The sequence below is a fragment of the Ranitomeya variabilis genome, chromosome 2 (genome assembly GCF_051348905.1).
Source record: "Ranitomeya variabilis isolate aRanVar5 chromosome 2, aRanVar5.hap1, whole genome shotgun sequence".
NCBI classification, from domain to species: Eukaryota; Metazoa; Chordata; class Amphibia; order Anura; family Dendrobatidae; genus Ranitomeya; species Ranitomeya variabilis.
This window is the reverse complement of record NC_135233.1, coordinates 257,988,661-258,014,481: the sequence shown is the minus strand read 5'-3', so window position 1 is coordinate 258,014,481 and position 25,821 is coordinate 257,988,661. Positions and strand designations below refer to the sequence as shown.

Genomic DNA, 25,821 nt, shown 5'->3' with positions numbered 1-25,821 from the left:
CTTGCTTCATGTGTGGGGTACACTGCTGAGTAGCACCAAATTCTACTAGGCCCAAAAGGATTTCCTGGGCCAGATGCAGTTAAAAATAGTACTTAGGTAAACAGGCGGTGTAGCTTGCTTCATGGGTGGGGTACGCTGCTGAGTAGCACCAAATTCTACTAGGCCCAAAAGAATTTCCTGGGCCAGATGCCGTTAAAAATAGTACTTAGGTAAACAGGCGGTGTAGCTTGCTTCATGTGTGGGGTACGCTGCTGGGTAGCACCAAATTCTACTAGGCCCAAAAGGATTTCCTGGGCCAGATGCCATTAAAAATAGTTCTTAGGTAAACAGGCGGTGTAGCTTGCTTCATGGGTAGGGTACGCTGCTGAGTAGCACTAAATTCTACTAGGCCCAAAAGGATTTCCTGGGCCAGATGCCGTTAAAAATAGTACTTAGGTAGACAGGCGGTGTAGCTTGCTTCATGGGTGGGGTACGCTGCTGAGTAGCACTAAATTCTGCTAGGCCCAAAAGGATTTCCTGGGCCAGATGCCATTAAAAATAGTACTTAGGTAAACAGGCGGTGGGTGGCTGGGCTACTCTGCTGACTAGCAGACACTGAAGCTTTGGAGCAGACCTCTGAATCCCAGGCCATAGTATGAGTAAAGAACTCTGCAGATGACCTCACCCACCTGGAATTGACGATGGCAACGTCATGTAAAACTCAGCAAGGGGACTAAATAAAAGTCTACATTTTTTCAAAAAATTCGGCCACAGACACCACTTAAGTGGCATCAATTTCGACAGAGTTTTTTTTTTAAACGGTTGGTGAGGTGATTTTCAAAAATCATCAAGCTTTTAGTCTCCCCAAGATGACACAGGGGTAGAAAAGTCCTTGCGGATCCAGGATTTGTTCATCTTGATGAACGTTAGTCTGTCTACATTGTCACTGGACAGCCACGTGCGCTTATCTGTCAGCACACCACCAGCAGCGTTGAACACACGTTCAGAGAGAACGCTGGCTGCGGGGCACAACAAGATCTCCAAGGCGTGAGTGGCGAGCTCAGGCCATTTTTCAAGATTGGAAGCCCAAAATGAGCAAGGGTCCAGTTCCACAGTCATGGCATCAATGTTAACTTGGAGATACTCTTGTACTATCCTCTCTAGGCGTTGGCTGTGCATCAGACTTCTTGTCTCCTGTGGCCTTGCAAAGGATGGTCTAAAAAAATCTTGAAATGATTGGAAAAAAATGCTGTTACCACCAGATACGATGTTACTGTTACGGTTAGAGTGATGACTCGATAGTCCCACGGTTGGCAAGTTAGAACTCAGAGATTGACTACGTGCACCACTGGTGTTTTGTGGAAAAGCAGATGTTAGATTCTGTAACAGTCTCTGCTGATACTCCTGCATGCGTGAATCCCTTTCTATGGCAGGAATTATTTCGCCAAATTTGCTTTTGTACCGGGGATCTAAGAGTGTCGCAACCCAGTAGTCGGCATTACTTCGGATTCTGACAATCCGAGGGTAATGTTGCAGGTAGTGCAGCAAGAAGGCACTCATGTGTCTTGTGCATCCAGGAGGACCAAGTCCTTGTTTTCTTGGTGGTGGCGAGGTGAGAATCATGCTTCCTTCGTCTGCCCTCTCCCCCCAACCTCGCACAACAGAAATTTGATCAAGGTCTCCCTCATCTGATGAGTCTTCCATGCCCAGCGCCAGTTCGTCCTCCACTTCTTCCTCGCCTCCTGCACCTTCCTCAACAGTTTGGCTGCTACCATGCGCCCTCGGTAATCCCTCTCCCCCAGCCTCCAATGCCAGCCGCCTTGGTGCTGCCAACCTTCTTGACCTTGGAGATATGATCCCTTCCGCATACGACTCCTCCTGTTCCTCCTCCTCCTCTTGTTCCACCACCTGACTCCGAACACTGTGTAAGGTGTGCTCCAGCATGTAAATCACCGGAATGGTCATGCTGATAATGGCATCGTCAGCACTAAACATCTTCGTTGCTATTTTAAAACTGTGCAGAAGGGTGCATAGGTCCATGATCTGAGACCACTCCTGCAGCGTGATTTGCCCCACCTCTTGAGCTCGTTGGCCCAGGCTATACGTCATAACGTATTGCACCAGGGCTCGTCGGACAGTGCAGACACTGCTCCTAGGCCCAAATCTATTAACTGGATTAGATGCAGTAAAAATTGAGATACACAGGCGGTATAGTTTGTTTCACAGGCGGGCTACTCTGCTGACGTGCAGACACTGCTCCTAGGCCCAAAACTATTATCTGGATTAGATGCAGTAAAAATTGAGATAGACAGGCGGTATAGTTTGTTTCACAGGCGGGCTACTCTGCTGATGTGCAGACACTGCTCCTAGGCCCAAAACTATTAACTGGATTAGATGCAGAAAAAATTGAGATACACAGGCGGTATAATTTGTTTCACAGGCGGGCTACTCTGCTGATGTGCAGACACTGCTCCTAGGCCCAAAACTATTAACTGGATTAGATGCAGTAAAAATTGAGATACACAGGCGGTATAGTTTGTTTCACAGGCGGGCTACTCTGCTGACGTGCAGACACTGCTCCTAGGCCCCAAACTATTAACTGGATTAGATGCAGTAAAAATAGAGATACACAGGCGGTATAGGTTGTTTCACAGGCTGGCTACTCTGCTGACGTGCAGACACTGCTCCTAGGCCCTAAACTGTTAACTGGATTAGATGCAGTGAAAATAGAGATACACAGGCGGTGTAGTTAGTTTCACAGGCGGGCTACTCTGGTGACGTGCAGACACTGCTCTTAGGCCCAAAACTATTAACTGGATTAGATGCAGTAAAAATTGAGATACTCAGGCGGTGTAGTTAGTTTCACAGGTGGGCTACTCTGCTGACATATCTAATCAAACATCCCATAAAAATATTATAGGAAGAAGAGGCTAAAGCAATGTATTTACAAATACAGTATATTAAAATTTATTTTAATGACAAAAAACTTTTAAAAAACAATAAGAATAAATAACAGGAAATTAACTTCATAAAAATTCACCCGGAACAACATCCAGGCAGAACACATGCAAGTGTAGTCCTATGTAATGAGGCATACCGGTCCTAGTATATAGGAAAATGCAAAATGATGCTAATACCCCTACTATATAATATCAGATGCTGCGCAAAAGGGAATTGGAAGACTAAATTCCTATACCTATAATGGGGGCTATGCAACGATCGCTATTAACCTTCCATTAGAGTGTAAATGAAGCTAAAATAAGATAAGATGCCAAGTACAATATAACATTAATGCTCATTATCCCTTAGTTGCTAATAACAACATACTATAGCATGTAAGAGGAGTGACAAATCACTAAGGAAACTAAGTTCCTATAGCATACAGGTTATGCGCATACAAGCGCTAATACCCTACCAACAACATGTTGGATAAAGCTAAAGTGCATCATGCAGTGAAAGTGAGCCGTGCCTACAGCTAGTGCTCAAAGTATGCAAACTTACATGAATAAATGTTCCTCACAAGGAGTGTTCCTACGTCGACCCTCACTGGCTTCCTCAAATAGGGGGCGTAAGTGTCTGTAAACTATCCACCATACCTATTTATATACAATTAACAGCTGTACCGCGCGTCTGTGTAATTAGTGTCCAATAGCGCATGCGCCAGTCTTCGTACGTCACTGTGAAAGAGTGACTTCCGGAATTCCGCACGTGGAACGCGAGCGTGGAACGCTTCGACTTCCGGTATGTACAGAGCCGGAAGTCAGTGCGACGTCACTGGCCCGCGTATGCGCAAACTAACCACAGAGGCTGAAACGGTGTAGAGACGTAACAAAGATGAAAGGGAACAACAATACAAAGGTGCGGAAGGGGCAGCTACAAATTAGAATGGTTAATCCCTACTGGTATCAACAGGAGAACAGATGTCACATGAAATCTATATAAAACAGTGAAGTATATGAAGTGCTCGTTGCATATTCTCAATATAAATAAGCACCAAATATAAATATATATTAAAATAAAATAAAAACGTGTACTAAATTATAACCGTGCCCTATTTATATAAAAGTGCCAAGAATTAGAGAAAATTACAAACTAACTATATTAAATATTAGTGAAATATCTCTGTAGCAAAATTACTATTATTAACTATTCTACAATGCCTGTAAATAAATATAATTAAGAATATAGACCGTGTATTCATGAACAACATAAAAATTACTATATGTAAGAAAAAAGGCATCTCAATGTGATACAAACACAAAAAACGTCCCAAATAATCTTTTATATCTGTGTAATCTTCTTTTTTTACTGTGTTTTCTTTAGACTCCAGCTTCATCCCAGAAATAAAAAGGGGTGCCACCGATCACCAGGTAACCGCCCAAAGGTATGTTGTAACCCAATACATGAACTCGATAACTAATTAAAAAATACAAAAATTAATATCAAGCATATAGACACATACAAACAAAATAAAATATAAATTTAAAAGAACTACAGGATCCTAATAATATTAGAAGGAGAAAACATATATAAATACACTATGGAGGGCCTACTAGGATTAGGACTAAGAGAACCAGCTAAACAGATATGATGAATCCAAGTCTAAATCACTGTATTATAGAAATAAATTTAGGCCCAAAGTCTCATTAAGGCCATGAGGAGCTAGAGTACCCAACAAATAAATCCATTTACTCTCTTTCTGAGCTAAGACCTTCCCCAAATTACCTCCTCTGATTCCAAGTTGGATTTGATCAATAGCTTGAATTTTTAATCCTCTAGGATCTGATTGATGGTGCAATTTAAAATGCCTAGGCAGTGTTAAAACACTTGGATGATATTTACGGATTTCTCAATGTCTCTTACATGTTCTCTTGTCCTTACTCGTAATTCACGCGTAGTGAGACCAATACATACTTTGCCACAAGGACAATGCGCATGGTAAATAACGCCTTTAGATGCGCAAGTGAGCCTCTTACGTATTTCAAACACTCTAGAGCCATCATAATTGGTAAAAGATTTACTCTTAAACATGTTAGAACATGTTAGACAAAGTTTTTTCGTCATTAAAATAAATTTTAATATATTTGTAATACATTGCTTTAGCCTCTGCTTCCTATAATATTTTTATGGGATGTTTGATTAGATATGAATATTTTGAGGTGTGCACAACACGGTTTATAGACATATGATATTACTCTGCTGACATGCAGACACTGCTACTGCAGCGCCCCAGAGTCCTGGTCGTTGCAGTACTGTGGCTCCGCCACTATGGGGAGCTACGGTGCGTCCGATGGCACTGAAGGAGTTCATCTGATCAGGTATCACAGACACCAATACATTTCACAGCTGGGCCTCCGGGGGGAGCTAAGGGTGCTATTCATTAGGCCACTCCCCACCATAGTGGGTAAACTGGGGGTCAGGCAGGAAGTTAGATCAGAAAGCTGACTGGATTGGACGAAGCAACACCTAGTGGCAGAGGGTGTTGTGGAGGAAGAGACAGTAGGGTCTCTGTCGGGGGTGGGATCCTGACAGAGGCTTGGCATTGAAAAGAACGTAACGGGTCCGCGCCAGCTCCGGGAAGCGGCGGGACCCAAGAAAGGACTAGAAGCGAGATAGATTGTGCTGAGTGAGAAACGAGATCAAGCAATAGGAGAATACCAGTAGGGGTCGTGCTGTAAGACCGGAGCAACATCCTACTGAGGCGCACTACCGGTGGCCGGAACGCCGAGGGAGTATTACAATAACCAGCTTCAAGCAATACTCTAAACAGCGGCAGGACAGTCAGTTTAAGGCGGGCTGTCTAACACATATCACCTATGAAGTCTTGGGAGGCAATTGCGGGAGAGGGGCGTCTCTAGGGTCCCGGAAGAACTCCAGGCCTATCCGACAAACGGGTGCCGTTCTAACTGTAACATCAGGAAGGGACGGAAGATTAGAAGAACATCATTTAATCGAGTTGTGAGAGAACTTAAGAAACAGACACAACGGTTGTGGGGTACTTTCCGTAAGCACAGCAGGGAAGGACTACAACACATAGCGCTAAGAAGGAAGGCACCGATTTCCACCTGTGAAGTGAACTCTGGAGGTGCCATTGGACCGGCCGGACATGCGCAGCCTGGTGAATCATATTCTGGACTGAGGACTCAGAGATCTCCAGTAAAGAGGTAAAGAGACTGCAACCTGGTGTCCTCGTTATTTACCGCGACCTGCACCCCACAACTGCACCACCAACATCCACACTTATTATTTACTGTGCGCCCCACGGCAGGGTCACGGACCGGGGCCTAGCCGCCGTGACAACCCCCAGAAGCAGAGACTCGTAGGCCCGGTACCGGGTACCCCTCGGCCCTGCGGCGGTGGGGGCGCTACAACTTGGCGTCATGAACAGGATGTACTAAAGCCTGAAGAATCAGGTCATGTGTGCCTTGGAACTGTGATTTATTGTGTTTGGACTGTACTTTATTGCGAAGACTGTGTTGCGCCATTTACCGCCAAAAATCCGCCGCCATTACAGCGCTGAAGAGAAGAGGGGCGTAGACGAGCTGGAGAGCGCGAACAGCGATGGCCACCCAGTCTAAGTATTTCTGTGTCCTGAGGACGTGCCCGTCAACAGCCGAGGTCCGCCTCCTGATCTTGGTTGGAGGGTGGAGACCATGGGGACGGGGCCGCCCACGAAAGAGACCGCGGGAAGAAGACACTAGAGAAGAGGCAAAGATGGCGACACCAGGGACACCGCGTGGGACTGACCCGACCCGGCCTAAGGCTGCGCAATCCGACACGGCCCCAGAAACGCCAGCTGTTGTGAATTTGGATTCTGGGCTCCCCCGGTGGCTACTGGTGGAATTGAACTGGTGTCTTCATCTTCTCTGTTCACCTGTTCCCATCAAGATGTGGGAGTCGCTATATAACCTTGCTGCTCTGTTAGTTGCTTGCCGGTCAACAATGTTATCAGAAGCCTCTCTGTGCTTGTTCCTGCTCCTAGACAACTACTAGATAAGTTGGACTCTTGTCCATGTTTGTTTTTGCATTTTTGTTCCAGTTCACAGCTGTAGTTTCGTTACTGTGTCTGGAAAGCTCTTGTGAACAGGAATTGCCACTCTGGTGTTATGAGTTAATGCCAGAGTTTTAAAGTAATTTCTGGATGGTGTTTTGATAGGGTTTTCAGCTGACCATGAAAGTGTCCTTTCTGTCTTCTGCTATGTAGTAAGTGGACCTCAAATATGCTAAACCTATTTTCATACTACGTTTGTTATTTCATCTTGATTCACCGCCAATACATGTGGGGGGCCTCTGTCTCCTTTCGGGGTATTTCTCTAGAGGTGAGCTAGGACTAATATTTTCCTCTGCTAGCTTTATTTAGTCCTCCGGCTGGTGCTGGGCATCTAGAATCAACGTAGGCATGCTACCCGGCCACTGCTAGTTGTGCGTTAGGTTTAGTTCATGGTCAGCTCAGTTTCCATCTTCCAAGAGCTAGTTCCTATATATGCTGATGCTATGATCTCTTGCCATTGAGATCATGACAGTTTGACCGGCCTACTAAAGGGTTAAAATCCTTGGCTGAGAAAGGAGAGAAATAAGTAGTCTGCTGAAATTTTTTTTTTTTTTTTTTTTCTTTCCTTCTAATCTTTGAATGGCTCTGTGTCCACCTGTTTGTAATGGATCTTCAGAGTGTAACTGCAGGTTTGAATAATCTCGCCACGAAGGTACAAAATTTGCAAGATTTTGTTTGTCATGCACCTGTATCTGAGCCAAGAATTCCTTTGCCGGAATTTTTCTCGGGGAATAGATCTGGGTTTCAGAATTTTCGAAATAATTGCAAATTATTTTTGTCCCTGAAATCTCGCTCTGCCGGAGATCCTGCACAGCAGGTCAGGATTGTGATTTCCTTGCTCCGGGGCGACCCTCAAGACTGGGCTTTTTCATTGACACCAGGGGATCCTGCGTTGCTCAATGTGGATGCGTTTTTTCTGGCCTTGGGGTTGCTTTATGACGAACCTCATTTGGAGCTTCAGGCAGAAAAAACTTTGATGTCCCTATCTCAGGGGCAAGATGAAGCGGAAATTTACTGCCAAAGATTCCGTAAATGGTCTGTGCTTACTCAGTGGAATGAGTGCGCCCTGGCGGCGACTTTCAGAGAGGGTCTCTCTGATGCCATTAAGGATGTTATGGTGGGGTTCCCTGTGCCTGCGGGTCTGAATGAGTCCATGACAATGGCTATTCAGATCGATAGGCGTTTGCGGGAGCGCAAACCAGTGCACCATCTGGCGGTGTCCACTGAGAAATCGCCAGAGAGTATGCAGTGTGATAGAATTCTGTCCCGAAGCGAGCGGCAGAATTTTAGACGGAAAAATGGGTTGTGTTTCTATTGTGGTGATTCTACTCATGTTATATCAGCATGCTCTAAGCGCACTAAAAAGCTTGGTAAATCTGTTTCCATTTGCACCTTACCGTCTAAGTTTATTCTATCTGTGACCCTGATTTGCTCTTTGTCATCTATTACCACGGATGCCTATGTCGACTCTGGCGCCGCTTTGAGTCTTATGGATTGGTCCTTTGCCAAACGCTGTGGGTATGATTTAGAGCCTTTGGAGACTCCTATTCCTCTGAAGGGGATTGACTCCACCCCATTGGCTAATAATAAACCACAATACTGGACACAAGTAACTATGCGTATTAATCCGGATCACCAGGAGATTATTCGCTTTCTGGTGCTGTATAATCTACATGATGATTTGGTGCTAGGATTGCCTTGGCTGCAATCTCACAACCCAGTCCTCGACTGGAAAGCTATGTCTGTGTTGAGCTGGGGATGTAAGGGGGCTCATGGGGATGTACCTGTGGTTTCCATTTCATCATCTATTCCCTCTGAAATTCCTGAGTTCCTGTCTGACTATCGTGACGTCTTTGAAGAATCCAAGCTTGGTTCGTTACCTCCGCACCGAGAGTGCGATTGTGCCATAGATTTAATCCCGGGTAGTAAATACCCAAAGGGTCGTTTATTTAATCTGTCTGTGCCTGAACATGCTGCTATGCGTGAATATATAAAGGAGTCCTTGGAAAAGGGACATATTCGTCCATCGTCATCTCCCTTAGGAGCCGGTTTTTTCTTTGTGTCAAAAAAAGACGGCTCTTTGAGACCATGTATTGATTATCGGCTTTTGAATAAAATCACTGTTAAATATCAATACCCATTGCCGTTGCTGACTGATTTGTTTGCTCGCATAAAGGGGGCCAAGTGGTTCTCTAAGATTGACCTTCGTGGGGCGTATAATTTGGTGCGAATCAGGCAGGGGGATGAGTGGAAGACCGCATTTAATACGCCCGAGGGCCACTTTGAGTATTTAGTGATGCCTTTTAGTCTTTCAAATGCTCCGTCAGTTTTCCAGTCCTTTATGCATGATATTTTTCGCGATTATTTGGATAAATTTATGATTGTGTATCTGGATGATATTCTGATTTTTTCGGATGACTGGGACTCTCATGTCCAGCAAGTCAGGAGGGTTTTTCAGGTTTTGCGGTCTAATTCTTTGTGTGTGAAGGGTTCTAAGTGTGTTTTTGGGGTACAGAGGATTTCCTTTTTGGGATATATTTTTTCCCCCTCTTCCATTGAAATGGATCCTGTCAAGGTTCAGGCTATTTGTGATTGGACGCAGCCCTCTTCTCTTAAGAGTCTTCAGAAATTTTTGGGCTTTGCTAACTTTTATCGTCGATTTATTGCTGGTTTTTCGGATATTGATAAGCCATTGACCGATTTGACTAAGAAGGGTGCTGATGTTGCTGATTGGTCCCCTGATGCTGTGGAGGCCTTTCGGGAGCTTAAGCGCCGTTTTTCCTCTGCCCCTGTGTTGCGTCAGCCTGATGTTGCTCTACCTTTTCAGGTTGAGGTCGACGCTTCTGAGATCGGAGCTGGGGCAGTGTTGTCGCAGAAAAGTTCTGACTGCTCCGTGATGAGGCCTTGTGCCTTCTTTTCCCGTAAATTTTCGCCCGCTGAGCGGAATTATGATGTTGGGAATCGGGAGCTTTTGGCCATGAAGTGGGCTTTTGAGGAGTGGCGCCATTGGCTTGAGGGGGCCAGACATCAGGTGGTGGTATTGACTGACCACAAAAATTTGATTTATCTTGAGACCGCCAGGCGCCTGAATCCTAGACAGGCGCGCTGGTCATTATTTTTCTCTCGGTTTAATTTTGTGGTGTCATACCTACCGGGTTCTAAGAATGTTAAGGCGGATGCCCTTTCTAGGAGTTTTGAGCCTGACTCGCCTGGTAACTCTGAGCCCACAGGTATCCTTAAGGATGGAGTGGTATTGTCAGCCGTTTCTCCAGACCTGCGGCGGGCCTTGCAGGAGTTTCAGGCGGATAGACCTGATCGTTGCCCACCTGATAAACTGTTTGTTCCTGATGATTGGACAAGTAGAGTCATCTCTGAGGTTCATTCTTCTGCGTTGGCAGGTCATCCTGGCATTTTTGGTACCAGGGATTTGGTGGCAAGGTCCTTCTGGTGGCCTTCCCTGTCACGAGATGTGCGAGGCTTTGTGCAGTCTTGTGACGTTTGTGCTCGGGCCAAGCCTTGTTGTTCTCGGGCTAGTGGATTGTTGTTGCCCTTGCCTATTCCTAAGAGGCCTTGGACGCACATCTCGATGGATTTTATTTCAGATCTGCCTGTTTCTCAGAAGATGTCTGTCATCTGGGTGGTGTGTGACCGTTTCTCTAAGATGGTCCATTTGGTTCCTCTGCCCAAGTTGCCTTCTTCTTCCGAGTTGGTTCCTCTGTTTTTTCAAAATGTTGTTCGTTTGCATGGTATTCCTGAGAATATCGTTTCTGACAGAGGGACCCAATTCGTGTCTAGATTTTGGCGGGCATTCTGTGCTAGGATGGGCATAGATTTATCTTTTTCGTCCGCTTTCCATCCTCAGACGAATGGCCAGACCGAGCGGATTAATCAGACCCTGGAGACATATCTGAGGTGTTTTGTGTCTGCTGACCAGGATGATTGGGTTGCTTTTTTGCCATTGGCGGAGTTCGCTCTCAATAATCGGGCCAGCTCTGCCACTTTGGTGTCCCCGTTTTTCTGTAATTCGGGGTTTCATCCTCGATTTTCCTCTGGTCAGGTGGAATCTTCGGATTGTCCTGGAGTGGATGCTGTGGTGGAGAGATTGCATCAGATCTGGGGGCAGGTGGTGGACAATTTGAGGTTGTCCCAGGAGAAGACTCAGCTTTTTGCTAACCGCCGTCGTCGTGTTGGTCCTCGTCTTCGTGTTGGGGACTTGGTGTGGTTGTCTTCTCGTTTTGTCCCTATGAGGGTCTCTTCTCCTAAGTTTAAGCCTCGGTTCATCGGCCCGTATAAGATATTGGAGATTCTTAACCCTGTTTCCTTCCGTTTGGATCTCCCTGCATCCTTTTCTATTCATAACGTTTTTCATCGGTCATTATTGCGCAGGTATGAGGTACCGGTTGTGCCTTCCGTTGAGCCTCCTGCTCCTGTGTTGGTTGAGGGTGAGTTGGAGTACGTTGTGGAGAAAATCTTAGACTCTCGTGTTTCCAGACGGAGACTCCAGTATCTGGTCAAGTGGAAGGGATACGGCCAGGAGGATAATTCTTGGGTGAATGCATCTGATGTTCATGCCTCTGATCTGGTTCGTGCCTTTCATGGGGCCCATCCTGATCGCCCTGGTGGTTCTGGTGAGGGTTCGGTGCCCCCTCCTTGAGGGGGGGGTACTGTTGTGAATTTGGATTCTGGGCTCCCCCGGTGGCTACTGGTGGAATTGAACTGGTGTCTTCATCTTCTCTGTTCACCTGTTCCCATCAAGATGTGGGAGTCGCTATATAACCTTGCTGCTCTGTTAGTTGCTTGCCGGTCAACAATGTTATCAGAAGCCTCTCTGTGCTTGTTCCTGCTCCTAGACAACTACTAGATAAGTTGGACTCTTGTCCATGTTTGTTTTTGCATTTTTGTTCCAGTTCACAGCTGTAGTTTCGTTACTGTGTCTGGAAAGCTCTTGTGAACAGGAATTGCCACTCTGGTGTTATGAGTTAATGCCAGAGTTTTAAAGTAATTTCTGGATGGTGTTTTGATAGGGTTTTCAGCTGACCATGAAAGTGTCCTTTCTGTCTTCTGCTATGTAGTAAGTGGACCTCAAATTTGCTAAACCTATTTTCATACTACGTTTGTTATTTCATCTTGATTCACCGCCAATACATGTGGGGGGCCTCTGTCTCCTTTCGGGGTATTTCTCTAGAGGTGAGCTAGGACTAATATTTTCCTCTGCTAGCTTTATTTAGTCCTCCGGCTGGTGCTGGGCATCTAGAATCAACGTAGGCATGCTACCCGGCCACTGCTAGTTGTGCGTTAGGTTTAGTTCATGGTCAGCTCAGTTTCCATCTTCCAAGAGCTAGTTCCTATATATGCTGATGCTATGATCTCTTGCCATTGAGATCATGACAGCCAGCGCTGCGGGATCTGACCCTTGCGGAGCCACCGATGGGCCGACCCCCCTTGCCGCTGTCTGAGGAGTGTGCGGCTGCAGCCGAGGCCCGACAGCTAGCACGCCGACTGGAGGATGATGCCCGCGTGCTTACTCGGCTGGGTCAACCAACGGAGATCCCGCCGTCACACTGGGGTGTAGTGGTGGCCTTTAACCCCCAGTATGGAAGAGGAGTAATCCAGGAGATTGGGGAGCCACTACAGGTCCGCGTAGATCGGGAGGAGGTGGAGCCCTGCAGCGGGAGGTTCACTCGTGATCTGGAGCCAGGTGATGCCGTGACCTACACGAGGTGGAGGAGGGACGCTGGCGAGACAGGTTGGGTCGCCCGAGGCGTCCAGCGGTGCATCGCCCTCCAGGCTGCTGCCGGAACACCGGAAGATGATGCTCCCGTGGAGAAAGCTGCAGAGCCCGGCCCCGCGGAACCTCGAGAAACCCCACCTCGCCGTGCCCCGGAGGGACGTGTGCGCCTACCTGTGAGGAGGGCCTCCCGGCAAGGGATCTTATCGTTGCTAGGACCGGAACCGCTTCCTGGCTCACCGGTGCGATCCGTTGGCCTGGTGAGGCCAGAAAGGAGATCACCGTCTGATTCACCACAGTAAGATTCTACTGTACTTTCTTACTTGTAAAATAGTTACTGTTTTATTGCCTTTTATGATTGCTAAAACCCGTCCAGGGTAAATTCTTAAGGGGATCCTTCTATGGACCTGGGATCCCTTTTGTTTTTGGTTATTTTCTATTTTTCTACGTTACTTCAAAAACTGTGAAATCATGAACAGTGCATGATCCGAACTTTTTGTAAATAGTTTGCACCTTATTAAAGGCGCTCCCTACTGGTTTTATTTAAAGACTCTTTGCGAAGATACCGCACTGGAACCTTTGCTGAGCATGGACTGGTAGTCTGAGAAGACGAACTACCTCAGAAAGACTCGATCCCCTCTTAAAGGGGATGTTCATTTGCCGCATTTTGATAGTAATATTGCTTAAGACAAGTAGCAATAACGTTGATGAAGAGAAAAGTGATGATAATGTTGTACAAGAAAAGTTATATGTGTTTAACTGGTTAAATGTGAAGAAATATTGATAATGTGCTCTGAGAAGAAAAAGGTGAAAGATAGAAGAAGGATGCAGTGGACCCGTAGAGATAGACGTGGTGTCCAGCATGCATAGTAGACAGAAAGATAATGAGAAGTCTAATGTTCGATAGAAAATGTTTTTGATAATGCTGATAGATAGTTAGGATAGAAGGTAAACCCTGAGTCCTCATAGGAGTCATGTAGAGATGGCTCAGTGCTCTAAAACTGAAAGTAATGTTATGTTCTATACTGTGTATAGTAGTTGAAAAGGCAGTAGGCCCTGGCTGAACGGGGCGGTCCTGTAACAGAAAGGAGAGGCAGTAGGTCTGGTGCCGATAAGACAGGCGGTCCTGCAGATTTAAAGAATGAGAATGAAAAAGTTAAAATACCTTATAATGTGATTATAGGAAGGTCTTTAGTGGATTAAGAGTGTATGTCCTTAAAGGCAAAGTTAAATTATTGGTCAACAATTTTTGCACTTAGTAGAATACCCGGTTGGGTAAGAAAAGTTAATTATAGCATGTTGCTATGATATTTTACCATGTTTGTAACGTTCAAGTGTTCTCACCTCCCATAAAGGGAAGCTCTGTTCAAATATGCTTATTGTTATTGCACTCAACAAAACTGTATGTCTTTTTGCTAACTTGTATTGTTGTTTTCTTCCCAGTCCCGGAGTACTGTGTTTAACCAGGGGGGAGTGCAGCGCCCCAGAGTCCTGGTCGTTGCAGTACTGTGGCTCCGCCACTATGGGGAGCTACGGTGCGTCCGATGGCACTGAAGGAGTTCATCTGATCAGGTATCACAGACACCAATACATTTCACAGCTGGGCCTCCGGGGGGAGCTAAGGGTGCTATTCATTAGGCCACTCCCCACCATAGTGGGTAAACTGGGGGTCAGGCAGGAAGTTAGATCAGAAAGCTGACTGGATTGGACGAAGCAACACCTAGTGGCAGAGGGTGTTGTGGAGGAAGAGACAGTAGGGTCTCTGTCGGGGGTGGGATCCTGACAGAGGCTTGGCATTGAAAAGAACGTAACGGGTCCGCGCCAGCTCCGGGAAGCGGCGGGACCCAAGAAAGGACTAGAAGCGAGATAGATTGTGCTGAGTGAGAAACGAGATCAAGCAATAGGAGAATACCAGTAGGGGTCGTGCTGTAAGACCGGAGCAACATCCTACTGAGGCGCACTACCGGTGGCCGGAACGCCGAGGGAGTATTACAATAACCAGCTTCAAGCAATACTCTAAACAGCGGCAGGACAGTCAGTTTAATTCGGGCTGTCTAACACATATCACCTATGAAGTCTTGGGAGGCAATTGCGGGAGAGGGGCGTCTCTAGGGTCCCGGAAGAACTCCAGGCCTATCCGACAAACGGGTGCCGTTCTAACTGTAACATCAGGAAGGGACGGAAGATTAGAAGAACATCATTTAATCGAGTTGTGAGGGAACTTAAGAAACAGACACAACGGTTGTGGGGTACTTTCCATAAGCACAGCAGGGAAGGACTACAACACATAGCGCTAAGAAGGAAGGCACCGATTTCCACCTGTGAAGTGAACTCTGGAGGTGCCATTGGACCGGCCGGACTTGCGTAGCCTGGTGAACCATATTCTGGACTGAGGACTCAGAGATCTCCAGTAAAGAGGTAAAGAGACTGCAACCTGGTGTCCTCGTTATTTACCGCGACCTGCACCCCACAACTGCACCACCAACATCCACACTTATTATTTACTGTGCGCCCCACGGCAGGGTCACGGACCGGGGCCTAGCCGCCGTGACAACCCCCAGAAGCAGAGACTCGTAGGCCCGGTACCGGGTACCCCTCGGCCCTGCGGCGGTGGGGGCGCTACACTACTAAGCCCAAAACCCCAAAACGATTTACTGGGTTAGATGCAGTAAAAATTGAGATACACAGGCGGTGTAGCTAGCTTCACAGGCGGGCTACTCAGATGACTATCAGACAATGCTACTAGCCCAAAAGGATTGGCTGAGCTAGATTACACCAAATGCTGTGACAAACACTTGCACAGCACTGGCTCAGACCTGCCTGGCAAACAGTGCTATGAACTGCTGTAACCTACCCTGAAAAGGGCTGATATTACAACTGGTCCCGACTCCTCCCAACTCCCTAAACCTATCTCTCTGACAATTCGCTCCAAAAAAACACTCTTAGTCTGTTGTCATGGTTCCCAATGGCAAGGGAACGTCAGAGAACTTAAACTACAGACTAGCTCCTGGGTGATGGAATCTCGAGCTGACCGTGAGCTAAACCTACCACACAACTAACAGTGGCCGGGTGGCGTACCTACGTTTTATCCCTAGACGCCTAGCGCCAGCCGGAGGACTAACTAACCCTAATAGAGGAAAAGACAGACCTGGCTTACCTCTAGGGAAATTCCCCCAAAAAGGAGACAGAAGCCCCCCACATATATTGACGGTGAGTTCAGAGGAAAAGACATACGCAGTATGAAGGTAGGTTCAGCAAAGCGAGGTCCGCTTACTAGATAGCAAGAAGATACAATAGGGAACTTCACGGTCAGCTGAAAACCCTATTAAAATACCATCCCGAAATTACTTTAAGACTCATGTGTCAACTCATGACACCGGAGTGGCAATTTCGGCCCACAAGAGCTTCCAGCTACAGAAAAATAACATAACTGTGAACTGGAACAAAAATGCAAAACAAACTTAGGACTAAGAGTCCAACTTAGCTGATAGTAGTCTAGAAGCAGGAACATGCAACAGAAAGGCTCTGGTTACATTGATGGCCGGCACCAGAATAACTGAGCAGCAAGGCTAAATAGGATACACCCATATCCTGATGGAAACAGGTGAACAGAGAAAGTGAAGCACACAAGTCCAGTACCACCAGTGACCACCGGGGGAGCCCAAAAACCAAATTCACAACAGTCTGTATAGCGCCCACAGCAGCAGCGGTGCCGTCTAACACTAAGCTGCAGCAGTGAGGAAATGGTGAGCGACGGGGCAAATGGACATGTGACATACACAGCCAATGACACATGCCCTTGCTTGTGTGCATCACATGCACCTTGCTGTGTGTTTGTGCACTGCTGATAGGCTGAGAGACTGCACCGCCCCTCTGTAAATGCGGGAAAGAAAAAAACAATGATAAACAGTTTTAATGTGCAAATCAAGCTAGGCTTTTGGTGAACGAACAGTTATCGAACAGAAACTCGAACAGACGAATTTTAGGCAAATTGTTCAGGTTCGTCGAACGACTTGAACATCGCCCAAAACAGCTCGAATTTGAAATTGGCGAACAGTTCGACTCGAACACCGCTCATCTCTACTGCAAAGCAACAGTTCTAACCACTGTACCACTATGCTGCCCAAAAATGTGAGTGAACCAGCCCAATAGCGTCTGCAGTGATCACATAGCATAAGGCTGGGTTCACATTGTGTTGGTGCAGTCCGTTCAATGCATGCGTTAAACGGACTGCATCAACCTAGTGCCTTTTAAAGATCGCGTTATGCGATCGCGATAGCGCAGATGCTCCACCTACGCTATCTGTGACGGACCCGGAAACGCTGCAGACCGCGTCCGAGGGTTCGTCACAGAATGACGGCACATCGCTAACGCATGCCGATTATGACATGCGTTAGCGATGCGCTACATAATGGCAGTCAGTGGGTGCGCTGAAGCATCCGTTACATAGCGTTAGTGCCGCTGTGTAACGGATGCCATCAGCGCATTGCCATTGACGCCATTGACGCAATGTGAACCTGGCCTAACAATATCACGGGAGGTATCTGTTCTTTTTATTTAACACTGGGGAATATATTATTTAAAAAAGAGTTATCTAAGTAGTTGACCGTTCCATTAACGAGGGCTAGATTTACAGCTACCAGAGGGCGAAGGAAAATGACTGGAGCTATTGTAAAGCAGGGGACAGGGGAGAGTGCATGAAAAGGGGTTTTGAGAGTTGAAGGCAGAAAAAAAGATCTATGATGTGGACAGCAGCCAGTAGGTACAGAGAAGAAATAATGATGAAAAATACACAATGTTTATTTAATACAGTAGCTAATAATCTTTTTGGAATTTTATATGAACTAGATTTGTGAGATAACCCTTAATTGCATACAGCTTTTCACAGGCCAGTGTGTCTATAGAAATATGTATGCAGTCAGCGCCCCCTAGTAACAGATGCAGGTAAGCAGAAATGTATAATTTCAAAAATATTGGGGGTAGTTTCTGTTTACTTAAATACATGTATTTTGGGCTAAAATCATTTTTGCAATTCGTTTTCATTAAAGATGATGCACCATTTACCTTCTATTGCTTCTGCATTCCACTATATATATTGCTACCTGCAGAATGATTTAACGGAGTCCATATCTCCCCACTTTTAAAAACAAGAAAAAGAGGCACAAACTGCATGACAATTTATAGTTCACATTAAACCAGTACCCTAATCTTGCCCAGTTCTGTAAATGATCATGTACCCACACAGAAATATTCTCCTTGTGAAGACCATTAGCGTTCCCACACAGTATGATGCCCCCACAGTGCCCATGACACACTGACAGGGCCGGCGTTAGGGGCAGGCAGACTAGGCAGCTGCCTGGGGCCCCCGCTGCCCTAGGGGCCCCCAGCCAGGGGCAGACATACTGTTGATGGCACTGCTCCAGGGCCCAGAGGTGGAGGGGGGCCCCTGCAGGAAGGCTCGGTATCATGCAGGGTCGGGCCCCTCTCACTCCCTCCTGTAATCATGGAACACCGAGTGTCGGGGAGAGAGCGGGGCGCGAAGTGCAGGAGATCAAAAAGGGGGCGTGTCATGCAGGGAGAGACGCTGGCCAATGAACGCTTTCCTTACCTCACAGTGACCAGACTCAGGAGAGCGCTCACTGGCTGCTGTCTGTCCCCCTGCATGGAGCGTCCCAATGGTGAGTGCTCACCTACAGTCAGGGGCCCCAGGGCAGCACAGCACATAGGGACATCAGTGGAGGGAGAGCAGGACTTACAGGGGGTCTTCTGCTCCCTCCACTGTTCTGTTCAGAGCAGGCTGCAGCGTCTCCTCACAGAGAAGAGATGGGGGAGGAGCTCACTGCAGGGGCAGCACGGCAGCAAACTGTATGCTGTGAAGTGACCTGAAAAGTAATGTGCAGTTATAGTGCTCTTCATAACTTATCTCTTTATAATTTTAGTCATGGAACTTTTTGAATTTGAGTCTTTTCCTCCCTTACTGGGAATTTATCATCAGGTGCTGTCTGCTCTGTGCCCCATCCCCCACAGTGGGGTCTGCAGCCCTCTCCAGCTGAACTGACCTGCAGGGCTCATCTGATCACCTATACAAGATTAGTATGTATGTATGTATATGCTTGTATATGTATGTGTGCATCTGTGTGTATCTATGTGTATGTTTCTATCTGTGTGTGTGTATCTGTGTATGTACAGTATATGTGTGTATGTATGGTATAGTTGTATGGCTGTGTGTGTATGCATGTACAGTATGTGTGTATCTGTGTATGTGAAATAAATTTGTATGGATATATGGTATATATGTATGTTTATGTGCATGTACATACAGTATATGTGTATGTATATGTGTGTACGGTATGTGTATATACTGTATGTGTGTATGTACGGTACGTGTATGTGTATCTGTATGTTCGGTATATGTGTGTGTATGCATGTACGGTATATGTATGTATGTACGGTATGTGCATTTGGGTGTATTTTATATGTATGTACGGTATGTGTGTACTATATGTATATAACTGTATCTGTGTATGTACGGTATATGTGTGTGTATGTACGGTATATGTGTGTACGGCATTTGTGTGAATGTACGGTATATGCATGTGTGTATGTACGGTATGTGTATGTATGATGGTATATGTATGTGTATCTGTGTGTATGTATGGTATATGTATGTGTTTGCATATACTGTATTTGTATGTGTATCTGTGTGTACGTACGGTGTATGTATGTGTATTTGTGTGTATGTATGGTATATGTATGTACGGTATGTGTATACTATCTGTGTATATAACTGTATGTGTGTATGCATGTAAGGTGTATGTCTGTGTATGTATGTACTGTGTGTGTATCTGTGTGTATGTACGGTGTATGTATGTACAGTATATGCCGGAACAAAAATCATTGTTCTCATCAGCACATCGCCCAGTTAAAACTGCAGATATGCTGCCAAGATGATACTGTATGGGGACAGATTGATTTACTAGTGATCATTCTGTCCCCATCATTGTTCCTCAGCCAGTGTAAAGAGGCTGGAAACAAGTGGCGAATGACTTCAATATTGTTGATCACGCTCGTTTAGTGGCCTGAAATCAGCGCATGTAGCTACAACCAAAATGTTTCTGTTGGTGCAATATGTTAGCATTTGGGGCCCCATTTTAAACTTTTGCCTAGGGCCCCACTTTGCCTAAAACCGGCCCTGCACACTGACACAGTATTATGTGTACATAGAGACACATAAGCAGCTCTGCCACATCAACACTCATAGCTCTGAAATATCACAACACACAATCACACACTCAGCTCTGGTATTTACAAATGACAAAAGACTGTCACTTCCAAACAGAAAAACTGGTGTGTACAGGTGCAAACTAAGAGTAGCCATCTATATATAACAAACAATTAACCCCTTAGACACCAATACGTCTTTTTACTGACCTGAGATAAAAGAGACTACTAACCCCCGACAGGTGACAATCCTGTAGCTGTTGGATGTACACTATACAGTGCTGTGCAAATTAATTGGGACAAAGCAAAAAAATAAAATGTCATAATGCACTATTAGGCTAGTTTAAATCCGCAGCGTTTAATCCGCATGTGGTGGAAAAAACGCATATAAACGCGTACAAACGCGGCGTTTTTTAGACGCATGCGGTTAAAAAAATGCCACGTTTGTACGCGTTTATATGCGTTTTTTCCTGCGTTTGCGTTTTTGGTGCGCATGATGAGAAATTTCACAAGAGAAAAATCAAGATAACCAGACACCGCCAATGGGACTACAGAGGGTGTGTATTATGGGATTTCTTTATATAGACCCCTGAACAGCTGTAATCTTCAGATTTTGCTCCTGTATCCTGTGTCATGATAGATCTTCGCATGGAGAGCTTTTATTTCAACCTGGATTTAAGCATCAAGCTGTTTCTTGCCTGTGCTTTTGCTTGGGAGCAAGACATTCTTATTTGGCGCACGGTGTGTGTTGCCGGCGGCGGAAGACACAATAAACAATATTTTTTAACAACCCAAAAATGTATTTAACTGCGCCGGCTTGGGGTAGAGTGATGTAAACGGGGGGTGTGAAGCACTGAGGCCTGGCTAACAGTGGACGACGCAGAGGTGGCAGGAGAAGGGGCAATGAAACTAGTAGGGTCTGGAAGTTCGGGGATGGGGCTTGACACATGAGAGGCTTGAGACGCACTGGAAGGGTGAGACAGACCTGACATTACAGACACATTGGGAGGTGAAGGGGGAGGAATACTAAGAGTCCTCTGTTGTTTTTTTTTGTTTTTTTGGGGGGTTTGCCGGGTTCTGGGAAGCCTTGGTGGGCTCATATGGCGTGGCGTAGTGCTGGGTGACCTGTCAGGGTCCGGCTGCACCATGCCAGAGACCATAGTGCTCGTAGAGCGTGCAGCCATTCCAGAGTCCATAGTGCTCGTAGAGCGTAAGGCCATGCCAGAGTCCATAGTGCTCGTAGAGCGTAAGGCCATGCCAGAGTCTATAGTGCTCGTAGAGCGTGCAGCCATGCCACAGTCCATAGTGCTTGTTGAGCGTGCAGCCATGCCAGAGTCCATAGTGCTCATAGAGCGTGCAGCCATGCCAGAGTCCATAGTGCTCGTAGAGAATGCAGCCATGCCAGAGTCCATAGTGCTCGTAGAACTAGCAGCCATGCCAGAGTCCATAGTGCTCGTAGAGCGTGCAGCCATGCCAGAGTCCATGCCAAGGTCCTGCTGCATCGTGGTGGTGGCGGTACGCAAGGCCATGCCAGGGTCCTGCTGCATCGTGGTGGTGGCAGTACGGAAGGCCATGCCAGGGTCCTGCTGCATCGTGGTGGTGGTGGTACGGAAGGCCATGCCAGGGTCCTGCTGCATCGTGGTGTCAGTGGAGGAGGTCCAAGCAGGAGCAGCGGTTGTCATGGTGGTGGTGGTGGGATGTCCAACTGCACTCGGCATGGTGGTGTGTTGTGAATTAGACTTTTTTGGCTCCCTCTTGTGGTCACTAGTGGTATGACTCTGAGATTGTCTTTCCCTAGTTTGGCACCCACCTGGGTCGTTAGTCCAGGGGTGTTGCTATATGAACTTCCTGAATTCTTAGTCTGGTGCCTGGCATCGTTGTAATCAGTCCTTTCTGTTTGCTCCTGTCTGCTGGTCCTGGTTCATGCAAAATTAAGCTAAGTCCTGCTTCCTTGTTTTTTTGGTTATTTGTATTGCTCTTATTTTTTGTCCAGCTTGTACTAAATGTGATTCCTGATTTTGCTGGAAGCTCTAGGGGGCTGGTATTCTCCCCCCGGGCCGTTAGACGGTTCGGGGGTTCTTGAATATCCAGCGTGGATATTTTTGATAGGGTTTTTGCTGACCGTATAAGTCATCTTACTATATTCTGCTATTAGTCAGTGGGCCTCTCTTTGCTAAATACCTAGTTCATTCTTACGTTTGTCTTTTCTTCTTACCTCACCGTTATTATTTGTTGGGGGCTTGTATCCAACTTTTGGGGTCTTTTCTCTGGAGGCAAGAAAGGTCTATCTTTTCCCTTCTAGGGTTAGTTAGTTCTCCGGCTGGCGCGAGACGTCTAGAACCAACGTAGGCACGTTCCCCGGCTGCTGCTATTTGTGGTGCTAGGATTAGCTATACGGTCAGCCCAGTTACCACTGCCCTATGAGCTGTTTTTTTGTGTTTGCGGACTTGGTATTCATAGCAGAGACCCTCTGCCATTGGGGTCATAACAGTATGCCAGGCCAAAGTTGAATGTTTAATGCATTGCAGAAGTGGGATAATAAGAAAGGAAATTCTGAGTTTTTTTTTTTTTTTCCTCTCTTTCTTCCTCCCCTTTACCTCTGAGTGGCTTAAGCTTGCTGCAGACATGAATGTCCAGACTCTGATTACAAGTGTGGATCAGCTTGCTGCTCGTGTGCAGGGCATACAAGATTTTGTTACCAGTAGTCCTATGTCTGAACCTAAAATACCTATTCCTGAACTGTTCTCTGGAGATCGATTTAAGTTTAGGAATTTCAGGAATAATTGTAAATTGTTTCTTTCTCTGAGACCCCGTTAGTCTGGAGACTCAGCTCAGCAAGTTAAAATTGTTATCTCTTTCTTGCGGGGCGACCCTCAGGATTGGGCTTTCTCGCTAGCGCCAGGAGATCCAGCATTGGCGAATATTGATGCGTTTTTTCTGGCGCTCGGATTGCTTTACGAGGAACCCAATCTTGAAATTCAGGCAGAAAAAGCCTTGCTGGCTATTTCTCAGGGCCAGGATGAAGCTGAAGTGTATTGCCAAAAATTTCGGAAATGGTCCGTGCTTACTCAGTGGAATGAGTGTGCTCTGGCCGCAAATTTCAGAAATGGCCTTTCTGAAGCCATTAAGAATGTGATGGTGGGTTTCTCCATTCCTACAAGTCTGAATGATTCCATGGCGCTGGCTATTCAAATTGATCGGCGTTTGCGGGAGCGCAAAACTGCTAATCCTCTGGTGGTGTTGTCTGAACAGACACCTGATTTAATGCAATGTGATAGAATTCAGACTAGAAATGAATGGAAAAATCATAGACGTCAGAATGGGTTGTGTTTTTACTGTTAGCCCTGTCGCCATTGGTAATTTGCAACCTAAATTTATTTTGTCTGTGACTTTAATTTGCTCATTGTCTTCCTACCCTGTTATGGCGTTTGTGGATTCGGGTGCTGCCCTGAGTCTTATGGATCTGTCGTTTGCCAAGCGCTGTGGTTTTGTTCTTGAGCCATTGGTAAATCCTATCCCTCTTAGAGGTATTGATGCTACGCCATTGGCGGAAAATAAACCGCAGTTTTGGACACAGGTAACCATGTGCATGACTCCTGAACATCGGGAGGTGATTCGTTTTCTTGTTCTGCATAAAATGCATGATTTGGTCGTTTTGGGTCTGCCATGGTTACAGACCCATAATCCAGTCTTGGATTGGAAGGCAATGTCTGTGTCAAGTTGGGGCTGTCAGGGAATTCATGGTGATTCCCCACCGGTGTCTATTGCTTCCTCTACTCCTTCGGAAGTTCCTGAGTATTTGTCTGATTATCAGGATGTATTCAGCGAGTCCAGGTCCAGTGCTCTGCCTCCTCATAGGGACTGTGACTGCGCTATAGATTTGATTCCGGGTAGTAAATTTCCTAAGGGAAGATTATTTAATCTGTCTGTACCTGAGCATACCGCAATGCGTTCGTATATCAAGGAATCTCTGGAGAAGGGGCATATCCGTCCGTCCTCTTCCCCTCTTGGTGCGGGATTCTTTTTTGTGGCCAAGAAGGACGGATCTTTGAGACCTTGTATTGACTATCGGCTTCTGAATAAAATCACTGTTAAATTTCAGTATCCTTTGCCTCTGTTGTCGGACTTGTTTGCCCGGATTAAAGGTGCCAAGTGGTTCACCAAGATAGATCTTCGTGGTGCGTACAACCTTGTGCGCATTAAGCAAGGAGATGAATGGAAAACTGCATTTAATACGCCCGAAGGTCATTTTGAGTACTTGGTGATGCCTTTTGGGCTCTCTAATGCTCCTTCAGTGTTTCAGTCCTTTATGCATGATATTTTCCGGAAGTATCTGGATAAATTTATGATTGTTTATCTGGATGATATTCTGTTTTTTTCTGATGATTGGGACTCGCATGTAGAGCAGGTCAGGATGGTGTTTCAGGTTTTGCGTGAGAATGCTTTGTTTGTTAAGGGCTCAAAGTGTCTCTTTGGAGTACAGAAGGTTCCCTTTTAAGGTTTTATTTTCTCCCCTTCTGTGGTGGAGATGGACCCAGTCAAGGTCCGAGCTATTCATGATTGGACTCAACCCACGTCAGTTAAGAGTCTTCAGAAGTTCTTGGGCTTTGCTAACTTCTACCGTCGTTTTATCGCTAATTTTTCTAGCGTTGTTAAACCTTTGACGGATATGACCAAGAAAGGTTCTGATGTTGCTAACTGGGCTCCTGCAGCCGTGGAGGCTTTCCAAGAGTTGAAGCGCCGGTTTACTTCAGCGCCTGTTTTGTGCCAGCCTGATGTCTCACTTCCCTTTCAGGTTGAAGTGGATGCTTCTGAGATTGGGGCAGGGGCCGTTTTGTCGCAGAGAGGCCCTGGTTGCTGTGTAATGAGACCATGTGCTTTTTTCTCTAGGAAGTTTTCGCCTGCTGAGCCGAATTATGATGTTGGCAATCGGGAGTTGCTGGCCATGAAGTGGGCATTTGAGGAGTGGCGTCATTGGCTCGAGGGTGCTAAGCATCGTGTGGTGGTCTTGACTGATCACAAAAATCTGATGTATCTCGAGTCTGCTAAACGCCTGAATCCTAGACAGGCCCGTTGGTCATTGTTTTTCTCCCGTTTTGACTTTGTGGTCTCGTATTTACCAGGTTCAAAGAATGTGAAGGCTGATGCTCTTTCAAGGAGCTTTGTGCCTGACTCTCCTGGAGTCGCAGAACCAGTTGGTATTCTTAAAGAGGGAGTAATCTTGTCAGCCATTTCTCCGGATTTGCGACGTGTGTTGCAGAGATTTCAGGCTGGTAGACCTGACTCTTGTCCACCTGACAGACTGTTTGTTCCTGTTAAATGGACCAGCAGAGTCATTTCCGAGGTTCATTCCTCGGTGTTGGCAGGGCATCCGGGAATTTTTGGCACCAGAGATTTGGTGGCTAGGTCCTTTTGGTGGCCTTCCTTGTCGCGGGATGTGCGGTCATTTGTGCAGTCCTGTGGGATTTGTGCTCGAGCTAAGTCTTGCTGTTCTCGTGCCAGCGGGTTGCTCTTGCCCTTGTCTGTCCCGAAGAGGCCTTGGACACACATTTCCATGGATTTCATTTCAGATCTTCCGGTGTCTCAGGGCATGTCTGTCATCTGGGTGGTATGTGATCGCTTTTCCAAGATGGTCCATTTGGTATCTTTGCCTAAGCTGCCTTCCTCTTCCGATCTGGTTCCTTTGTTCTTTCAGAATGTGGTTCGTTTACACGGCATTCCTGAGAATATCGTGTCTGACAGAGGATCCCAGTTTGTTTCCAGGTTCTGGCGATCCTTTTGTGCTAAGATGGGCATTGATTTGTCGTTTTCGTCTGCCTTTCATCCTCAGACTAATGGACAA

At 46.4% G+C, this 25,821-nt stretch overlaps 1 long non-coding RNA gene across 1 annotated transcript in view; it reads left to right on the top strand.

Annotated features, from left to right (window-relative positions):
- LOC143809322 (uncharacterized) overlaps positions 1-25,821 on the top strand; it is a 202,912-nt gene that overhangs the window by 22,743 nt on the left and 154,348 nt on the right. Inside the window, exon 2 of the long non-coding RNA XR_013222214.1 lies at positions 4,303-4,363. This is a non-coding gene — a long non-coding RNA (uncharacterized LOC143809322). The remainder of the gene's footprint in view (positions 1-4,302; positions 4,364-25,821) is intronic.